Genomic DNA, 20,858 nt, shown 5'->3' with positions numbered 1-20,858 from the left:
AGGGCATGGCAAACCACTCCAGCATACTTGCCTAGAGAATCCCATTGATAGAGAAGCCGAGTGGGTTATGGGACACAGGGTGGCACTGAAGCAACTTAGCAAGAACACACACATATGAATATAAGGAATATTTTTCTACAGTAAAGGAATTAAGTTCCAATACATGATAGCACAAGAACAAACTTTTAAAACATTATACTTGGTGAAAGAAGCTACTCAAGAAAGACCACACATTGTAAGATGGCATTTATATCAAATATGCAAACAAACCTATAGAGACAAAAAGTAGACTAGTAATTGCCTAGGACTGGGAGGCCCTTCTGAATAGAGAGTGACTGCTAACTGGTACAGGGTTTTTCTTAGAGGTGATGAAAATATTCTAAAATTAGACTGTGGTGATGCATGCACAATCCTGGGGGTATATGAAAAACCACTGAATTTTACACTTTATAACATGTGAATTATAGTTTGGAAAAGTTATTTTAAAAAAAGAACCGAAGCTCATCTAGACACACTGCACGCAAATTCTGGGGCTTCCGCAAAGGCTTGGCTGCAAAGGCCGTGCCAGGTGGGGGTAGGAGGAGTTTGGGAGCTTGCCAGGGAAAGTGGCCATAACTTCCCAATTAGGAAAGAACGGTTTCCTAATTGCCTAAAGAATCTCCGCGAGGCATCGCGGAGAGCCCCCTCTCTCCCTCCATCCCCACAATCGAAAGCCTTCAAGAGTCCGCAGAGAAAACTGACCCAGAAAAGGTCCCAGTTGTACTCACCGCCCGGCAGTAGCCGCAGTCTGGAACCGGAAGCGGTTGCGCCACGTTTGTTATGGGAAAAGCGAGGTTTGAAAGGAAGTCACCAGAACCATCTTTACTTAGGGCAGGGAAGAAAGGGGAAAGGCAATTACGGGCATCTTGACTGAGGGCATTGACCCTGTCGATGATGCCTTCCTGGAAGAAGTAGTTTGTTCAGTTTCTAAAGGTTTATTGATCAATGTACTTGATAGTGAAAGTGAAAGTCGCTCAGTCGTGTCCGACTCTTTGCTACCCCATGGACTATACAGTCCGTGGAATTCTCCAGGCCAGAATACTGAGGTGGGTAGCCTTTCCCTTCTCTAGGGGATCTTCCCAACCCAGGGATCAAACCCGGTTTCCCGCATTGCAGGGGGATTCTTTACCAGCTGAGCTATAAGGGAAGCCCAAGAATACTGGAGTGGGTAGCCTATCCCTTCTCCAGCGGATCTTCCCGACCCAGGAATCGAACTGAGGTCTTCTGCAATGCAAGCAAATTTTTTTACCAAATGAGCTATCAGGAAAGCCTGCTGTGCTTGGTGGATAGGAAATGGCATAGGGAAAATGTTTTAAATGTTTAAAAACCTGAATGTCTACGTTAAAAAAAAGAAAAAAGTAGAGTGAAATTAACAAAAAGAATGTTAATATTTCAACATGTTGCATTCAGGTAGCCGTACACAACTGCTAGAATTGCAGGATCGTGCAAAAGGCAAATGAGTTATTGTTCCATTCTGTCATCTTGAAAGCATTCTGTGCACTCACAGCCTCCTATAGATGCCTACACTGGGATTTGTTGTTTAATAGCAAAGTTGTGTCCAACTTTGGAGACCCCATGGACGGTAGCTAACCAGGCTCCTTTGTCCATGGGATTTCCCAGGAAAGAATACTGGAGTGGGTTGCCATTTCCTTCTCCAGGGGATCTTCCTGACCCAGGCATTGAACCCGAGTGGCAAGAGGATTCTTTCCCACTGTATGTTGGGATAGAACCCTATAAATTAGGAGTCTGCACTTGTGAAAAATTTAAATAACACTATCTAATCACTGTCAGATACCTTGAGCTTACCACAAGTAAGCTGGCTGATATAGTGACCTTTTGAAGGCAAGTTTAAAGATACAGTTAGAAGTAAAACTAATTGTGAACTTTCCTTCACATTCAGACAAACCTAACACAGCAACTGTAAGTTTTACTTTTACTTCCAGCTTTGTACTTCGATAATCAGTGTACCATTTTGATTTTCACATTTTTCTATGTAATATGGCTCATAAAAACCTCTCTGCCAAAGTAGCATGATAGAGTGTGATTAGAGAAAACCTGGAATGCTCAAAACCCTTCATGAATATGCATGTACCCTTAACTTAAAAAGTCCTTAATTCCTCTCCTCTCCATTTTAGAAATGAGAAACTCAAATATATTTGAATGAAATTAATTGTCTGATTATGCAACCATTAAAAATGATTTTAAAAATAACAAAAGGAAATTCTGGATCATGCACTGCATTGTCATTTTTCATGTCTCTTTAGTCTCCTTTAACCTCTGTTTCTATGTACACAGATGTTTGTGCATCTTCTTTGTATTCTTGGCATTGATTTTTTGTTTTTTTTGACCATGCTAGGTCTTCGTCGCTGCGTGTGGACTTTCTCTAATTGTGGAGCTCGGGAGCTACTCCCTAGTTGCGATGTACAGGCTTCTCATAGCGGTGGCTTCTCTTGTTGCAGAGCACAGGCTCTAAGCACGCTGGTTCAGTAGCTGCAGTTTGCCGGCTCTAGAATGCAGGCTCAGTAGTTGTGGCCCAAGTGCTTAGCTGCTCCTCAGTGGGTGGAATCTTCCCAGACCAGAACTTGAACTGGTGTTCTCTACATTGCAAGGTGGACTATTAACCACTGGATCACCAGGGAAGTCCAGCATTGACATTTTTGAAGAGTACAGGTCAGTTGTGTTGTCGACTGTCCCTCAATCTGAGTTTGTCTGATGCTGCCACCCTGTTCTCAATGGCATTAAACATTACTGATCACTCCCATCCTCTGGAAAGTCCTTGTCTGTGAGTGTCCCTGATAACACCTTCTCCCAGTTTTCCTCTTTCCTCTCTCAATCATCTAAATCTCCTTTACAAACTCTCTCTTCAGTGGAACCTCTCTCAGGGTTCTTAAATCTCCTTCTCTTTTCTCTCCTGTGCAGATGACTCCCAAACCTCTAAGCCAGTCTTATTCTGAGATTCGAGTTAACATATTCTCCAGCACCTTTATCTCAGCCTCCAACACCTCCCAAACAACCTGCTCTTGTTACCCGAAAATTGGATTTGTCTCTTGATGGATATCAAACCAAAAGATACAACCAAGCCAAAAATCAGAAGGAAGGATTGATTACTTGCAGTGAATTAGGAAAACACCTGGGGTCTTTCCCAAAGTAGTGTTTCCCTAAGCAGCAAAATTAAGGAATTTTTAAGTTAAGGGTACATGAGTATTCATGAAGGGGTTTGAGCAGAGGAGAATTCAACATAGAATTGAGGAGAAGGTCCCAAGTTGCTTTTTTAAAAAAATATTTATATATTTATTTATTTAGCCACCCCAGGTCTTAGTTGCAGCATGTGGGATCTAGTTCCCTTCTCAGAGATGGAACCTGGGCCCCTTGCATTGGGAGCATGGAGTCTTAGCCAGTGAATCACCAGGAAGTCCCCCAAATTTTCATTGTTTGAAGTCAGGAAGGTCAGTAAAAAGCAATATCTTCATCCATTAGTTTCCAATAGATCTGGTGGTTGAGTGCTGGGGCAGAGGGGTAAATTCTGCAAAATAGCTCAAGAAATTGCTTTAGGCTAATTTTTAACATTGAAACAGAACTAAGAGTCTTTACAACAGATTTATTATCTTTGTTATTATTACTTTTCTTGACTGGTAATAATCATTGTTCCTGCATTCTTTTGTCCCCCTAAGATCATTAATTTCTGAGGCTTGTTCAAGGGTAAGCTTTCATTCAGACTTAGATCACAAAATGGCTTAGGCCAGAAGTGGCTCCTCTTGTGTTAAGAAAGCCCTTCTTGGGTACTGCAACCCACTCCAGTGTTCTTGCCTGGAGAATCCCATGGACAGAGGGGCTACAGTCTATGGGGTTGCAAAGAGTTGGACACGACTAAGCAACTAACACACACACACACACACACACACACACACACCCTATCTGCTTACACTCCTACACCAGAATCTCCTGTTTCAGTGAGTCAAACCATTTAGTTGCCAATAACAGAAAATTTTTCTCCTTCTTTGTCAACATGTTTCATGTCCATCTGTAATCAAAGCATCTTGCAGATTCTTTTTCTTAAAGATCTATTGACTAGATCTTAATTCTCTTCATTCTCACTGCAACTTTCTCAGTACAGCTCACCTGTGTGGGGGTAGCGTTAGTCACTCAGTCATGTCCTACTCTTTGTGATCCCATGGACTCTAGCCCACAAGACTCCTCTGTCCGTGGAATTCTCCAGGCAAGAATACTGGAGTGGGTAGCCATTTCCTTCTCCAGGGGATTTTCCCAACCCAGGCATCAAACCCGGGTCTCCCGAATTGCAGGCGGGTTCTTTACCATCTGAGCCACCAGGGAAGTATCCACTACCTGTATGACAAAAGCTTTCCATCGCCCCTGAAGCTTGTTTTCTTTTTTGTTTTTTCCCTTTTTGGCTGTACTGCACAGCACAAGTCCTCACCACAGGATTGCCAAGGAATTCTTCAGAGTTTTGTTTTTCTTTTTTAAACAATATCTATTTATTTCTGGCTGCTGGGTCTTTGTTGCTGCTCATGGGCTTTCTCTAGTTGTAGCAAGTGGAGAATACTCTCTAGTTGTGGTGTGTAGGCTTCTCATTGCAGTGGCTTCTGTTGTTGCAGAGCACGGGCTCTATCTAGCAAGTGGGCTTAGTTGTGGCACTTAGGCTCAGGTGCAAAGGGCTTAGTTGCCCTGTGGCATATGGGATCTTCCCCAACCAGGGTTCAACCTGTGTCCCCTTCATTGGCAGGCAGATTCTTAACCACTGGACCAGGGAAGCCCAGAATTTTCTTTTTAAAAGCCCAGTTGTTTTTTTTTTTTTTCTTTTAATCACCTCACTCTCTTCCCCTCAGGCTAACACTCAAACTTCTTAACCAGATTTAGAGGATTCCTTACCTCCTGTTGGTGGTGGTGGTTTAGTCACTAAGTCGTGTCCAACTCATTGCGAGTCCATGGACTGTAGCCTGCCAGCTCCTCTGTCCATGGGGTTTCCCAGCTAAGAAGTGGGTTACCATTTCCTTCTCTAGGGGATCTTCTCGACCCAGGATTGAACTCAGGTCTCTTGCACTGCAGGCGGTCTCCTGCTTGGCAGGTGGATTCTTTTCCAACTCAGCCACCTGGGAAGTCTTACTTCCCATTCAGTTCAGTTCAGTTGCTCAGTTGTGTCCGACTCTTTGCAACCCCATGAATCGCAGCATGCCAGGCCTCCCTGTCCATCACCAACTCCCGGAGTCCACCCAAATCCGTGTCCATCGAGTCAGTGATGCCATCCCACCATCTCATCCTCTGTTGTCCCCTTCTCCTCCTGCCCTCAATCTTTCCCAGCATCAGGGTCTTTTCCAGTGAGTCAACTCTTCACATGAGGTGGCCAAAGTACTGGAGTTTCAGCTTCAGCATCAGTCCTTCCAATGAACACCCAGGACTGATCTCCTTTAGGATGGACTGGTTGGATCTCCTTGCAGTCCAAGGGACTCTCAAGAGTCTTCTCCAACACCACAGTTCAAAAGCATTAACTTTTCGGCACTCAGCTTTCTTCACAGTCCAACTCTCACATCCATACATGATCACTGGAAAAACCATAGCCTTGACCAGATGGACCTTTGTTGGCAAAGTAATGTCTCTGCTTTTTAATATGCTATCTAGGTTGGTCATAACTTTCCTTCCAAGGAGTAAGCATCTTTTAACCTCCCATTACTATCCCCCAACCCTCCACCTATACACTCTTTACTTTTCCTTAAATACTCTATGCTTGCTCTCTCTTGTTCTTCAGTGTCCAAGTCCTGTCTGACCTTTTGTGACTCCATGGACACCACTCCTACCTCTGAGCTTTTTATATCCATGCAGTTTCCTCCTTGGAAACACTCTTCTTTCCTTTTGTTTCTGTCATGCTTCTGAGTTCAGGAGAAGGGGGCGACAGAGGATGAGATGGTTGGATGGCATCACCGACTCAATGGAAATGAGTTTGAGCAAATTCCAGGAGATAGTGAAGGACAGGCAAGCCTGGCATGCTGCAGTCCCTGGGGTCACAAAGAGTCAGACCTGACTTAGTGATTGAACAAAAGCAACAATGTTTCTGAGTTCAGCTTTAGGGAGTTCTTTCAGGAAACCTTCTCTAACTTGTCAAATGTGAGTTTGTTATCCCTCTCAGGAAAGCCCACTTTCCTCCATTTACCCTCATGTTTCACTCACTAGACTATAAGTGCCTTGAGGGCAAGTACAGTATTACCATGTCTATTTCATACTTTTGTCCAGACCCCGCCTAATGACTCACATGTAAGTGTTTGAGAAAGTGCTGTTATATGCAGGAATAACTAAGTCTCTTCCCAGGTCTCCTCCATTCCCCTCCCCACACCACCCCCACTCAACCCTTACCTCCTCCAAGAAGTCTAAAAAACATGACTTCTCTCTGACCTTTTATCAGTAAAACAACACTTGGAGCCTCTTGTCACTGTCACTCTTTCCCTGAAAAACAAGTTTGTTCACTTATAAACTAACTCTTATTTATTGCTACTCTCTAGTTGCAGTGTGTAGGCTTCTCATTGCAGTGGTGGAGCATGGGCTGGGCACGTGGGCTTCAGTAATTGTGGCACACAGGCTTAGTTGTTCCAAGGCGTGTGGGATCTCAGTTCCCAGACAAGGATCAAACCCATATCCCCTGCATTGGCAGACATATTCTTTTATCTACTGCGCCACCAGGGAAGTTCAAGATTTATCTTTCTAATGGGAGCGATTTCCTGGAGCAAATTTCTGAAGTCTGGAGTGACTTTCTTTGCCATATAGCATGGCTCAGGCCACCTTTTCTTATCACTTTCAGTTGGTCAGTTCAGTTCAGTCGCTCAGTCACATGTCCGACTCTTTGCGACCCCATGAACCGCAGCATGCCAGGAGTGCACAGGAAATGAAAACTAATCAAAGTCATCATTAAAACAAAATAGTTTATAATTGAGACCTTCAATCTGCACAGGTAGCAAAATAATTTGTTGCATTACAAAAGATCCAAAAGAGAAAGTTGTTTTGCCATTGACTGTATAATGACTGGGTAAATAGATTCATGTCACCGTCTGATGAAACTCTTATAGTTCATAGTTGATTTTTCTGCCATCAGCTAAGCTACTTCAGCCAAATCTCTTTCAGCAGAAAGTCTTTCAAAGTAGAATAATATTATTTGCAATGACCTTATCTCTCCCTGTCATTCTGAACCTTGATCTAATTGTTCTTCCTTCTGGGGATTTAGCTTTAAGCTAGAGCTCATCTTGCCCTGGAGAAAGAATAAAGGAAACCTTACTTCAAGGGTTAAGTAATTGATGAAATTCATGGTATCTTACTGTTTTTCAGTCATGCAATGTTATAAAGCCATGATTAAGCAGTAAGTTGATAACCAAGAAAAGAATATCAGATAGATAATTCCCTGACTAGATTGGAAGATCCATAAATGTGGAGGTGTGGGTTTTATTTTCCATGAATACCCAGCACCAGACAATGTGTCACTCAGTACCTTTGGGGGAAGTTTATATAAAGAACATAAACTTGGACCTTAAGATCTAAAAATCAGTACTGGCACAATAACAGGCAAATGGTAAAGGCTTTAAAAATACTGCTAACAACTGCTAACTGCCATTCCATGATACTAACAAAAGGCGTCTATTTTTGGCACCTTAAGCCTATGAAAGCTTAATGAATGACATGTGATTTCATGATAAGGTGGACTTATATGACTGACCTAAGGCCTAGAGCCACAGGCACCTAAATGTGCTGTCAGGAGATGGCTTCAATCTTAACTCTCTTACTCATCAATTCTATGACTATAGCCATTAACCTCTGTGAGCCTTAATTTTCCCATCTCTAAAAAGTGAGCAATAAATGCTTTCCAGGACTATTGAAAAAAAAAAAAAAACCGCTTGTTAGGGTAATTGACTGGCTGACGGCCAACAATTCTAAATTCACTTTTCTCTCAAATTAATGGTTTGAGCAATACCAGTATAACCAAGCCAAGGTTCATGTGTGGAGCAAAAAGCCAAACTCTGAAAGTGAGTGCAGCAAATTAAGGGTTTATTTGCAGCACACAAAGCAAGGGAGTGGGAAATAAACCTCAGATCCACTCCATCTTAGTCTCTGAGTTGGGAATGTTTTAAGGGGAAGAAGACAGAAATTTATATTAATCATAGTCTTGTGATATTTTTGAGACATTTCTTAATTGTAGTTTTGGGAGTCAGGATGTCTCTGATTTAAGATTCTCTGGTCAGGTCATCCATAGCTTGGGGGTCTACGAGCTCATTCTGCCCTGGAGAAACAACCTGAGTTTGTACATTAATGATTATGCCTATTATAGCAATTTTAGTACATTAATAATGATAGTGACAGTAATGAGTTTAGTCATCTGACTTTGGTTGATTAGAATCAGTTGCCATAGGACTGAGGTCAGAAGAGACAATAAAGGGATTGAGGTCAGAGAAAATAAGCAAGGGAATAAAGTTGTGGATAGATTACTCATAGGCTGGGAAAGGGAACTTGTCTTTAGGGGGTCTTGGTCTTACCAGATATAATGAATGCTTTTGCATATCAACAGAAAACAAATATAACTTGAAGAAACTGATATGTTTCTGAATACTAAGGAAATAATTTGACCCTTACACATTTATTGGAATGTGAGGCCTCAAGGCTGCTGCTGCTTCTTTTTTTTTCCCCCCACACTGTGTAGTTTGTGGGATCTTAGTTGCCTGACCAGGGATTGAAACTAGGCCCTTGGCAGTGAAAGCGTCATGACTAACCACTGGACCTCAAGGAATTCCTGGTGAGTGGGATGCCTCAGCTCTTATAAGGAACTACTTACAAGGCTTAGAAATCAGCAGATACTATATGTTAAGGATTTGTATATGCTTAAATTCTGCCAAAGAATGATTAAAGGAAGTGAATAAGTATTTTACTTGGGAACTTCAGAAAACATATAGTATATTCTAATTACTATTGCTGCAACAATAAATTACCCCCAAACTTAGAGGTGTAGGGGAGCAGAATTTGTCACTCCAAAACATACCTCTGGCATATTAATTATTTTAAACAGTTTATTTTCTAGAAAACAGTAGACTGGGGAAAACTCTGAAAACCAAGTAGGAGTTACCCTTTTTAAAGAAATATTTAACTCTAGAAACTCTTATCAATGGCACTGACTTAAGGCACTGACTTAAATCTACACAACAACTTTACCCTCATTTGCTGTGCTTTTCCTGTAACTTTCCATAACTGACTCACCCCATCTCAACACTCTCTTTAGTCTTTAGCTGAGGGTAGTATTTAAGGTGAAAGTTTGGGCTGTTTTGGTGAATTACTCAGTTTTCCTGGGTTTATTCCCATGTACACATTTTTACACTTTTATTTGATTTCCTCTTGTTATTCTGTCTCATGTCAGTTCAATTCTAGACCAGCCAGAAGAAAGAACCTAGAAAGAAAGAGGGAAATGTCTTCTTCCCCTACAGAGGCTTATTATCACTTAGGGTTCCCGTGGGCCAGTTATCTGGCGTGTGCTAAGTTGCTTCAGTTGTACCTGATTCTTTGTGACTCTGAGGACCATAGCTCGCCAGGCTCCTCTGTCCATGGGATTCTCCAGGCGAGAATACTGGAGTGGGTTGCAGTGGAATGATTAGATGCAATCATGTCCATACTGGCCTCTCCACAGAGCTGTGTGTGTGTGTGTGTGTGTGTGTGTGTGTGTGTGCTCACTCACAGCAGGGTGCCTGGATTCCTCCAAGCAGGGGTAGTAAACTCTGTAAAGGACCAGGTAGTAAATAGTTTAAACCTTGTGGGTCACCTCCAGGTTCTGCTATATATTCTTCTCTTTTTAAACTATATTTTAAGATTATAAGAACCAATCTTAGCTCAGTTCGTACAAAAACTGCCTGCAGGGCTTCCTTGGTAGCTCAGTGATAAAGAATCCATTTGCCAATGCAGGAGATATGGGTTTGATCTCTGATCCAGTAAGATCCCACATGCTGCAGAACAATTAAGCTCATGTTCTACCGCTATTGAGCCTATGCTCTAGAGCCTGGGAGCCACAACTACTGAATCCCACACAGCTAGAGCTGGTATTCCACAATAAGAAAAGCCACCACAATGAGAAGCCCTTGCAGCACGACTAGGGAATAACCCTCAAAGCAACGAAGACCTGACACAGACATAAATAAATAAACAAATAAGATATATGTATATATATATAGACACATATGTATATATATACATATAAAGAATCCAGACCTAACACCAAAAAAAATTTAAAAAAGGAAAAGAAAAAACTGCCTGCAGGCTGAATTTTGCCCATAAACCCCAATTTGCTGGTCCCTGCTCTAGATACAATCCAAGAGACCAAGATGGACACTGCCACCTCTTTAAAGGCCTAGCCTGTGAAGTCACACACTGTCCTTTCCACTGTATTCTATTAGTCACTTATGGCTTGATTTCACTGTGGGAGAGGAACCACACAAGGGTTTGAAGACTGCTGAAGGCAAGGATCATCTGAGGCCATCCTGAAGGCTGACCCACAAAAATGTCTGAGGACGGGACTTCCCAGGCGATCCAGGAGTTAAGACTTCACTCTGCCAATTCAGGGGGCACCAGTTCAATCTGTGGTCAGGGAGCTAAGATCTCACATGCTGCCATGGCATGGCCAAAAGTTTTTTAAAAAGTCAGAGGAGGACTTCCCTGGTGGTACAGTGGATAAGAATCCACCTGCCAAGGAAAGAGACACAGGTTTGGTCCCTGGTTCAGGAAGATTCCACCATGCCAGGAATAGCTGAGTCCATGTCCCACAACTACTGAGCCCATGCTCTAGGGCCCATGAACTGAAGCCCATGTGTCTGGAACCTGTGTTCTGAGACAAGAGAAGCCACTGCAATGAGAAGCCCATGCACCACAACTACAGAGTAGCCCCCACTTGCTGCAACTAGAGAAAGTCCTTGTGCAATAATGAAGACCCAGCACAGCCAAAAATAAATAAATAAAGTCTGAGGTGCATACATTTGACCGAGTCTCCAAATGATTTTGTTATTATCTTTGACAATGACCTTCTGACGTAAGGAGATAACATAATAAACCACACAGAGAATTGTGCTTGCCATAAAATATAAAATAATCTGCTTCTTATTGCTTGGTATTCTTCTAAATTATTCCTGAAAAAGTCTAGAAAATAGCAAAAAATATAAATGACTAGATAGTGAATGGAAACTATAATTAAAAAAAAAAATTAATTTGGCCATACTCCTCAGTATGTAGAATCTTAATTCCACAACCAGTGATAGAACCCACAGCCCCTGAAGTGGAAACACCAAGTCTTAGTAACTGGACCACCAGGGAAGTACTGAGACTGTAATTTTCTATCTTCAAAAACCCCACAACTCCTAACAAAATTATTTTGAAATAAAAGTCATTAAATAAATGTTTGTTGAATTAAAAAGTATACATCTCTTTCTGCAAAATAGCTCTTATTTTTTTTTAAATTCTACCCAATTATTTGGTACTCTGCAAGTCAAATATTAAAGATTATTTACCTATTTTTCAGCCAGTTATACTGACTTTATACATAGGCAATATGATTTTTTTCTAAGCAAAAAGAAAAATGTAGGGAAAAGCATGTCTTAAAAAAGTAGAAGTACATCATTGTCAAAATATAATGTCACTCATTATTTTTCTTTCTAAATATCCACTTGACTTTTTGACTCTTGAGAGTTCCTTGGACTGCAAGGAGATCAAACCAGTCAATCCTAAAGGAAATCAATCCTGAATATTCATTGGAAGGACTGATGCTGAAGCTGAAGCTCTAGTACTTTGGCAACCTGATGGGAAGAACTGACTCATTTGAAAAGATCCTGATTCTGGGAAAGATTGAAGGCAGGAAGAGAAGGAGATGGCATAGAATGAGATGGTTGGATGGCATCACCGACTCAATGGATGTGAGTTTGAGGAAGCTCTGGGAGTTGGTGATGACAGGGAAGCCTGGTGAGCTGCTGTCCATGGTGTAGCAAAGAGTCAGACATGACTGAGCGATTGAACTAAACTGAACTGACTCCTTGACAAATATTTTTGAGTGATGTTCTCAACAGTAGATCTCAGTTCCCAGACATGAGCAAGTATGCAGAGGTCTTGGTGGACCTTTCCAAGAACTACGGGGGGACTTCCCTGGTGGTTCAGTGGTTAAGAATCCACCTTGCAATGCTGGGGGCATGGGTTCAATCCCTGGTTGGGGAACTGCGATCTCTTGTGCCACAGTGCAACTAAGCCCATGCACCACAACTACTGGGCCCACATGCTACAACTAGAGAATCTGTGTGCAATGAAAGATCCCACGTGATGCAATGAAGATTCTTGAGTGCTGCAACATCCAATGCAGCCTCAAAAATAATTAAGTATAAAAAAAAAAAAAGAACTCTTGGCTTTAGGTGGCTTTATTAGTAACTTTTGAGTATCCAAAGAGATAAGGTAAAACCACTTTCTTGCACACCATGATGGTTAAGTCACAGGTTCAACTACATCAAGCACCGGAAAGCTGACTTCCTTCTTCCCAACACCATGATGTATAAGAATCCTGTAGGGTGGAATTCAGAGACTTGTGCAAAGTGTGTAGGTGTCCTCAAGCCTGCATTTCTCATTCTTAAATTAGCTGAAGGTAACATTCCCCACAACACCCCAAAGCATAGCAGTCATTTGCTCTCTTCCAGTAAAAAATAAAATACACTCACATTAATGGATCACAAAGTTTTATTTTGAAACTGTTGTCAACCCAAGTTTGGATGCCCAACGGACACACAGGGTACCAAATGAACTGAACCATCAGAGTTCAGAGCAGAGAGAGGTTTAATGCAAGGGCCAAGCAAGGAGTATAGACTGATTGTGCTCAAAAGACCTGAACTCCTTGATTCGCGGAGTTTGGGGAGAAGAGTTTTTAAAGACAAAATTTAGGGTATGACTTTCTTCTGATTGGTTAGCGGCGAGGAAACAAGGTAGATTCTCAGACTCTTGCTCAGCTTGAAATTACCATCCTCCACTTTGGTGGGAGCCTTAGTTCCTATAGAACTAAAATTGCACCAGATTGTTCCATATATCCATTGAGGAGAACCTAGGACTCTGCTTTTTTTTTTTTTAATTTCTTTTTTAAAAAGTTTATTTATTTTTTAATTGAAGGATAATTGCTTTACCGAATTTTGTTGTTTTCTGTCAAACCTCAACATGGATCAGCCATAGGTATACATACATCCCCTCCCTTTTGAACCTCCCTCCCATCTCCCTCCCCATCCCACCCCTCTAGGTTGATACAGAGCCCCTGTTTGAGTTTCCTGAGCCATACAGCAAATTCCTGTTGGCTATCTGTTGCATATGGTCATGTAAATTTCCATGTTACTCTTTTATACATCTCATCCTCTCTTCCCCTCTCCCCATGTCCAAATGTCTATTTCCTCTGTCTGTTTCTCCATTGCTGCCCTGTAAATAAATTCTTTGGTACCATTTTTCTAGATTCTGTATATATGCATTAGAATACAACATTTATCATTCTCTTTCTGACTCACTTCACTCTGTATAATAGGTTCTGGGTTCATCCACCTCATGAGAATGGATTCAAATGGGTTCCTTTTTGTGACTGAGTAATATTCCATTGTGTATGTACCACAACTTCTTTATCCATTTATCTGCCGATGGACATGTCTCTGCTTTTTGGGTGCACTATTTTTTCTTGACTACTTTTTCTCTGTTTCCATATTCCCTCACTACCGTAACTAGTAACTGTTTAAATCTGCTCTTTGGAACTCAGGGAAGATCTCGGAAGCGAAGGTGTTTTTCCTACAGATAAAAAATGGGGAACACAGAAAGGCTTTTGTACCTGGGAAGGTCCTGCAGGGCTCAGCTTGGTTTCAAAATCATATCCCTCTAAAGCTAAATTCTATTACCAAGCTTGTGATTAATCTCTTTACCCCAAACTTTATTCCCTTTCTTGTCCCTTCTGAACCTCAGCCCTGTGGCAACTGAACACTAACCAGAGTCAGATGACTAAAATCGCCATTGTCAATAACATTATTAATGTACTAAAATTGCTATAATAGGTAAGATCATTAACATACAAACTCAGGTTGTTTCTTCAGGGCATAGACACCCCTCCCCGCCACTCCCATGGTCTGAGAATTGTAAACTGGAAACATCCTGACTCCTAGAACTGTGATTAAAAAACATCACAGAAACATCAAAAACAGTGATTAATCCCAGCCTTTTTGTTCTCCTTAAAAAAGAAATCACTAAATCAAAGACAAAGATGAAGTGGATCTGAGGTTTATCTCCCACTCTCTTGCTTGGCTCCCTACCTACAGTCAATGCTCTTCACCGAAACCCTCGTCAGTAGATTGACTTTGCTGTGAGTTGGGCAAGTGGACCTGAGTTCAGTATGCTAACAATGTATGTCCCAAAAGTTCTCTATGCTTAGTTGCTCAGTTGTGTCTGACTCTTTGTGACCCCATAGACTGTAGCCCGCCTGGCTCCTCTGTCCATGGGGATTCTCCAGGCAAGAATACTCTACTGTCTGAGGATTTTTTACTGTCTGAGCCACCAGGGAACCCCAAGGTGGTAATAGTCACCTTATTAACCACTGAAAAGTTCTCTGGAGTTGTGTAAGTCTTCATTTTCCAGGGGCTTCCCTGGTGGCTCAGATGGTAAAGCTTCTGCCTGCAATGCGAGAGACCTGGCTTCAATCTCCGGGTCGGGAAGATCCCCTGGAGAAGAAAATGGCAACCCACTCCAGTACTCTTGCCTGGAAAATTCCATGGACTGAGGAGCCTGGTAGGCTGTAGTCCCATGGGGTCGCAAAGAGTCAGATGCAACTGAGTGACTTCACTTTCACTTTCATTTTCCAGTCAGTCCTCAGAAGTGTATTTCTAAGTGCTAAACACTGAGAAGATCTTCCTAAGCATTATATAAATCTCAGAAGGTGTGAGGAAAAGAGTGAGGATTTGACTACATAGAAGCATGGAAGGCACCCTAAAAACATATTGGAAGAAAAAAAAAATCAGACAAGGAGTTAATATCCATATTATATAAAGAGGTGGCTCCATGGGACCTGTTCAGGAAGAATGTCCATGGTTAGTTGTTAGACATAGAAGCAAAGTTCTAAGGCAGTTACATGAATGTGCATAGAAAATTGCAGTCAATATGGAAGCTATCTCTGAGAAATGTCTCTAGGATGAGGCTGAGTAAAGAGTGAATATTATCAATTTTACTTTGTAAACATCTATATATTTTAGATATTTGTTTACAACAAGCACAAATTACTTTTGTAATTCAATACAACTATAATGTGTTAATAATAACTAAGTTTGGTAGAGAATTCTTAGAGTATTAATGAAATGGATTTCCTCATTTAATCTTTATAACAATGCTGTGAGTAAGGTATTATTATTGTGCCCTTTGTATATATGAGGAAACTGAGGCACAGAGAATGTAGGTAACTTGTGACTGAGCTCATAAGTAGATGGCTAAAAAGACATTAAAATATGTAAACTGCAAAGAATACAATTCACTGTCCTAAAAGGAACCAGTTACTATTCTCTGCCTTAGAGAATAACTTAAAAGTAAGTTTTAATTAAACCAAATTGAACTGGAGCACACTGAACTCATAAGTTATTTTTTAAAAGCATTATTAAAATGCTAAAGCAGATACAGTCCTCTACTGGCTATCTGTGACACAAATCCTTTGCGTGTTTTAGAAACGTCCTGGCCTGTGCTATAAAACCCCCATCAGAGTGCCTCTTTGCTAACATGGTCTGTTTAAAGGACAAGAGAGGAAAAATCATTAACCAAGCATAAATGAGGAGAAGTGTGTAATTACAAAGAGTAAATTCTCCAAATCAATTGATGTTGAAAATAAAAATGTAAACACATTCTTTTTATTGGGTTTATTATCTTAAATTAGTTCCCTCCTTTGTTGTGAGAGGCATGGTGCTCAATTCGTGAGTCAGCAAATTGAGTGCTGACTCCAAGTCAGCAATCCCACAGCTCCTGATGATCCTGTTCTATAAAAAGGAGGTAATAAAACCCAACTTCCCCAAGGGCCTCAACGCAATGTGGGAACACTCTTCCTTTGTTTTCAAAGCAATTGTCATGGCTCCCACCCTGTTCTCTGAGAGAAGGTCTTACCTACTGTCTGCTGCTAACATCCAGTTATAAATACCCATTATCGGAAAGTCCTTGGAGCAGACTGACATCCACTACCTCCAAAGAAGACAGTGAGCCAGGCGTTCCTGAAGTTTCAAAGGGCAGAGCCAACATCTCAGGTGAAATGGGAGGCTACCTATTAGGTCATATCTTTTGTCATGCTTTGTAGGTGAAGTTCCACCATTTGAAATACCTTTGAATCCTGTGGAGTTTCTCCTTCAGAATGAAAATACCCTCCCATCAACTCTCCACATGGGGCACATGGGCAGTCAGTTCCAAGTTGAATCATTGGGAATAATGCCCACAAGGCCCCTGGCCCGAGTCCAGAGGTGTGAAGGGCCTGCCCAGGAGAGAGACACAGACCATCTTGCCTTGGGTCACACTAGGATCCCACCGGCTCTAGACGTTCTAGGTCAGTGTGTCCCAACATAAACAAGGTCAGGCTGACAAGCTACTTTCCAACCAAATGGAAACCTCCAGCTTTGACTGGCTTCCCTCTGAAGTCACCTCCCTCCCCACCAGGGAACAACAGTTCCCCAGCAAATAATCACCAAGCAAAGCTGACTGTGACTAACGACATCCTTCCCCTTCTAGTCTGAGGCCCTGGAGAAACACAGCGCTGGGCTTGGGCACTGCTTAGATGCAGGCACAAGCTTTCCAGACAGGACACTTTGTGACTTTTCCTTCCTCTGAATCGAAAGACTGGCTTTTTGTTTTTTCTTTCTTTCTTTTTTTTTTTTTTAACAAGTCATCTATCAGTCTTTATTTATTATTATTATTTTTTGGTTGTGTTGGGTCTTCGTTGTGATGTGTGGGCTTCTCACTGTGATGGCTTCTCTTCTTGAGGAGCACGGGCTCCAGGGCATGCGGCCTTCATTTGTTGTGACTTGTAGGCTCTAGTGCACTGGCTCAGTAGCTGTGGCACATGGGCTTAGTTTCTCTGAAACATGTGGAATCTTTCTGGACCAGGAATTGAGCCCATGTCCCCTGAATTGGCAGGCAGAATCTCAACCATTGGACCACAGGGAAATCCCAGTTTTTTCTTTCAAAGTATATTGTCATTACAGACTTCCTAATCCTTTCTACAGAGAATGAGTCAATATTCTGCTCTGATGAAGGATCTTTAGGGGACTTCCCTGGTGGTCCAGAGACTAAGACCCTTTTCTCCCAATGCAGGGAGCCTGAGTTCAATCCCTCGTCTGGGAACTAGATCCCACATGCTGCAACTAGATTCTTGCATGCCACAAGGAATATCAAAGATCCCCTATGCAGCAATTAAGACTCAGCAGAGCCAAATAAGTAAATAAAACTAGATTTTTTTTTTTTAAATGATCATTAAGTCCTCAACAAACATGCCTTTCCCCCTCTGCAAAAGAACTAACTGCGTCCACATTCTTTCTCTGGGCACGTAGCCTATCATCATCTAAGCTCCAGCACTGCTGAACTAAAGGCCATTCTCCCCAGTTTGGGTGGGAAGAGATTTTCATAGCAGAACATTAATGCACATTTAATCTATAGAGTGCATGGGACTGGGGGGACAGGAAGGCGGGAACTAGCAAATTGCAGATGTTTAGATGTCTACTGTCCCACAGTCAACCAGCCAGCTGAGAGGCAGACACACTCCACGTATCAGCCCTTTCAGAAAATCATCTCAGATATTAATATTAAAAGCAGTAGGAAGCATTAGGACTTTGAGCTCTGAACAAAGGTTTATTCACCCAGCCATGTCACAAAAGGCAGCAAGAGCCTGTTCAGGTTGAAAATTGATAAGATAAACTTGTTGCTAGCCTTCTTCTAACAGTTGTCCCTAACGTTCCTCCCAGAAGCTTCGAGTTTCTCTGCCTCTCTCTGCGGCTGACACCGCTCACCTGTTTTACTTGACAAACAATGAATTAGACATAATATTTTTCATGTAAATTAACTGCTTCCTGCTGACTGGTCCTTCTTTTCCTCCCTCCTTCTGGATTTCCAGGAAAAAAAGGCCCTCTTTTTTTTTTTTTTTTGCCTCAGGATGTTCTTTCTCCAACCAGGGATTGAACCCAGCCCCAGCAGTGAAAGGACCGAGTCCTAAGCACTTGTCTGCCAGGGAATCCTCCCAAAAAAGTTCTCACAAAGATGGAGTTGAATTAGAAGAACTTCTTTCACCCAGGAGACAATACAAAGTCAAATAACTCAGTTTTCGAGGACTGCCAGGGAAAGGCACTCATGAAGCACAATGGCTCCTTTGTAATTCACCATCACGAACAGCACTCACCCCAAGGGTCTGGTCTTGCCTCACATTTCTCTGGTCAGTGAAGGCTCCTCCCTTTCATTTCATATATCTCTCCTCTTCCTCTCAGCTGCTAACTTGCTTCCTAATCCTATTAAACATTGAACCCCACCAGCTCCTCTTTCCCTCCATTTAACAAGGAAGTTGCTGACAGTCCCTTGTCTATCTTTGCCTGGTCCTCTCTCCACAGGTTCATAAGATATCACCCTAGTGACCTTCCCTCTCCCCTCTTCCTTTCTCGATCAGTTTGCTCCCTCTTGACTGGTCCTTTACATCTATATCTATGTATCCATTCTTTTACCTGTAATATACATAATATACAGAATACATTTTCTCGAAGTTTGTCACTGGTTTTTATTTATGATTTTTTTTGTTTGTTTGCTTATGTATTGTTTTTAGCCATGCAAAAGTTTATTTTTAGAAAAATAATCACATTTACAATCTTTTCTTTTATTGCATTTAGATTGCAAGTTAGAAATACATTTCTCTACCCTCAAAATATGAGGGAATTTACACACATTTTCTTCTGGAACTTGTATGCTTTTCTCTTTACATTTAGATATCCAGTCCATTTGGAATTTATTCTTGTATATGATGAAATGTGGATCCAATTTTATAATTTCCACATGACTATTTAGGCATTCTAACATGATTTATTAAAAAGGTATTTTAATATCTTTGTATTAAAAAGATTTGAGAGACTTGAGATGCCCCCTTGTGTGTGTGTGTGTTCAGTGGCTCAGTGATATCTGACTCTGCAGCCCCACGGACTGTAGCCCTCCTCTGTTCATGGAATTTTCCAGGCAAGAGTACTGGAGCAGGTTGCCATTTCCTACTTCAGGGAATCTTCCCAACCCAGGGATCAAACCCTTGTCTCTTGCATCTCCTGCAATGGCAGGCAGATTCTTTACCACTAGTGCCGCTTGGGAAGCTAAAGATGCTCCTTTATTATATTCTAAAATCTCCATGTGTATTTGAGCCTATTTATAGGTTTTGTTTGCTTTGTAAATGGGCTGAATATACAGACTATTCATGTGTCTGCCATAAAAGCAAAGCAAAACCAACCAACCCTCAGTCCTATTTTCTTTTCTAGCTTTTGCCTTAGCTCTCCTTTCACAAACTTTTAAAAAGAATTTTCCATACTCTGTTTCCATTTTCTTACCATTCATTCCTCAGTTCCCTCCAAATCTTGCTTTTACCCTCATCATTCCATCAAAACATTTGAGCTTGAGTCACTGCCATGATGCAAAATTCCATGGGGAGTTTTCAAGCCTCACCTTATTTGACACTGTTGAACACTCTTTCTTTGAAGCACTCTCCTGATTGGCTTTCAGGCCTCAACCAGTTCCTGGTTTTCTTCCTTCTTCCTCAGCCAGTTTCTGGTCCAGTTTCTATTGCAGGTTTTGTGCTACCCTATCTGGCCATTCAGAACTGGTGAATCAAAAAAACTCACTCCTTACCCCTTTCTACATACTCTCTCCAGGTGATCCCCTTGCTGCCACAGCTCCAGTTCTAACCAACCCACAGACACCTGTCTCCCCACTTTTCACTTGTAAGTGGATCCAAACACATTTCTCCAACTCCCTTTATGACATTTCGACTTGGATATTTCAAAGTCTTATCAAAGTCATGGAGAAAGATCCATTTCATCTTACTCTTATCTTCAAATCTGGTTTATTTTCTCCCTATCTCACTGAGAAATATCAACATCTGTCAGGTGAAGAAACCCAGGTGTCATCCTTGACACCTCTTTTCTTACATTCCAGATCTGAACCATTGCCAAGTCTCCCTAAAAACTCCTATTTCTCACCACAGCAGGTCTTCCTCTGGGTTATCCTTACCTCAGAGATGAATTCCTCCCATAGGCACCAAACTGGTCTTCCTGCTTCTGACTCTTGCCTCTGTCCCCTGTATTTCACTGTTCATTCAACAGTCAGAGAAATCTGTTTGAAATCACTTCACTTGCTTTCCATTGCCATTAATATAAGCCAAAATTGCAACACAGTTTGGCCCCTCTCTGCCTCTCTTGTCTCCCCTTACGTCACACTGCTTTCGTTTTGCTGCCTGAGTGCCACTGAGCAAGCTGACTTCCTGTGCCTCTCTTGTTTTCCTCTATTGAGGGGCCTTGCCTTTTCCAGGCCACCGCCTGCCTCCCTTCCCCAGCCCAGCTCCTTCCATGCTCTCCCAAACTGGAATCATTACTCCCATTATATCCTCTCTGGATACCATGTACCTTTTCTTGGAAATGTTTTAACCATAGTTAGCCTTTTATGTTTACATGGGAGATTTAGCAACTATAAGGACAGGACCACATCAGTCATTTATTTCCAATTTATCCTAACGTATACCTCTGGGCCTGACATGCAGTAAATAAATGAAC

The 20,858-nt window shown here is 41.8% G+C and overlaps 1 protein-coding gene across 9 annotated transcripts in view; it reads right to left on the bottom strand.

Moving 5' to 3' along the window:
* SHLD1 (shieldin complex subunit 1) overlaps nt 1-20,340 on the bottom strand; it is a 121,601-nt gene extending 101,261 nt beyond the window's left edge. For 3 of the 9 annotated variants that reach the window (XR_006337029.1, XM_043883785.1, XM_043883787.1), the window contains exon 1: nt 768-897. The gene's annotated coding sequence lies outside the window, so the exon portion shown is untranslated. The other 6 variants (XM_043883782.1, XM_043883783.1, XM_043883780.1 and 3 more) reach the window with 5 other exon arrangements.
* Between the last annotated feature and the right edge of the window lie 518 nt (nt 20,341-20,858).

Source organism: Cervus elaphus, chromosome 23 (assembly GCF_910594005.1).
Source record: "Cervus elaphus chromosome 23, mCerEla1.1, whole genome shotgun sequence".
Classification (NCBI taxonomy): domain Eukaryota; kingdom Metazoa; phylum Chordata; class Mammalia; order Artiodactyla; family Cervidae; genus Cervus; species Cervus elaphus.
The sequence above is the reverse complement of the archived record's forward strand: the minus strand, read 5'-3'. Positions and strand labels throughout refer to the sequence as shown.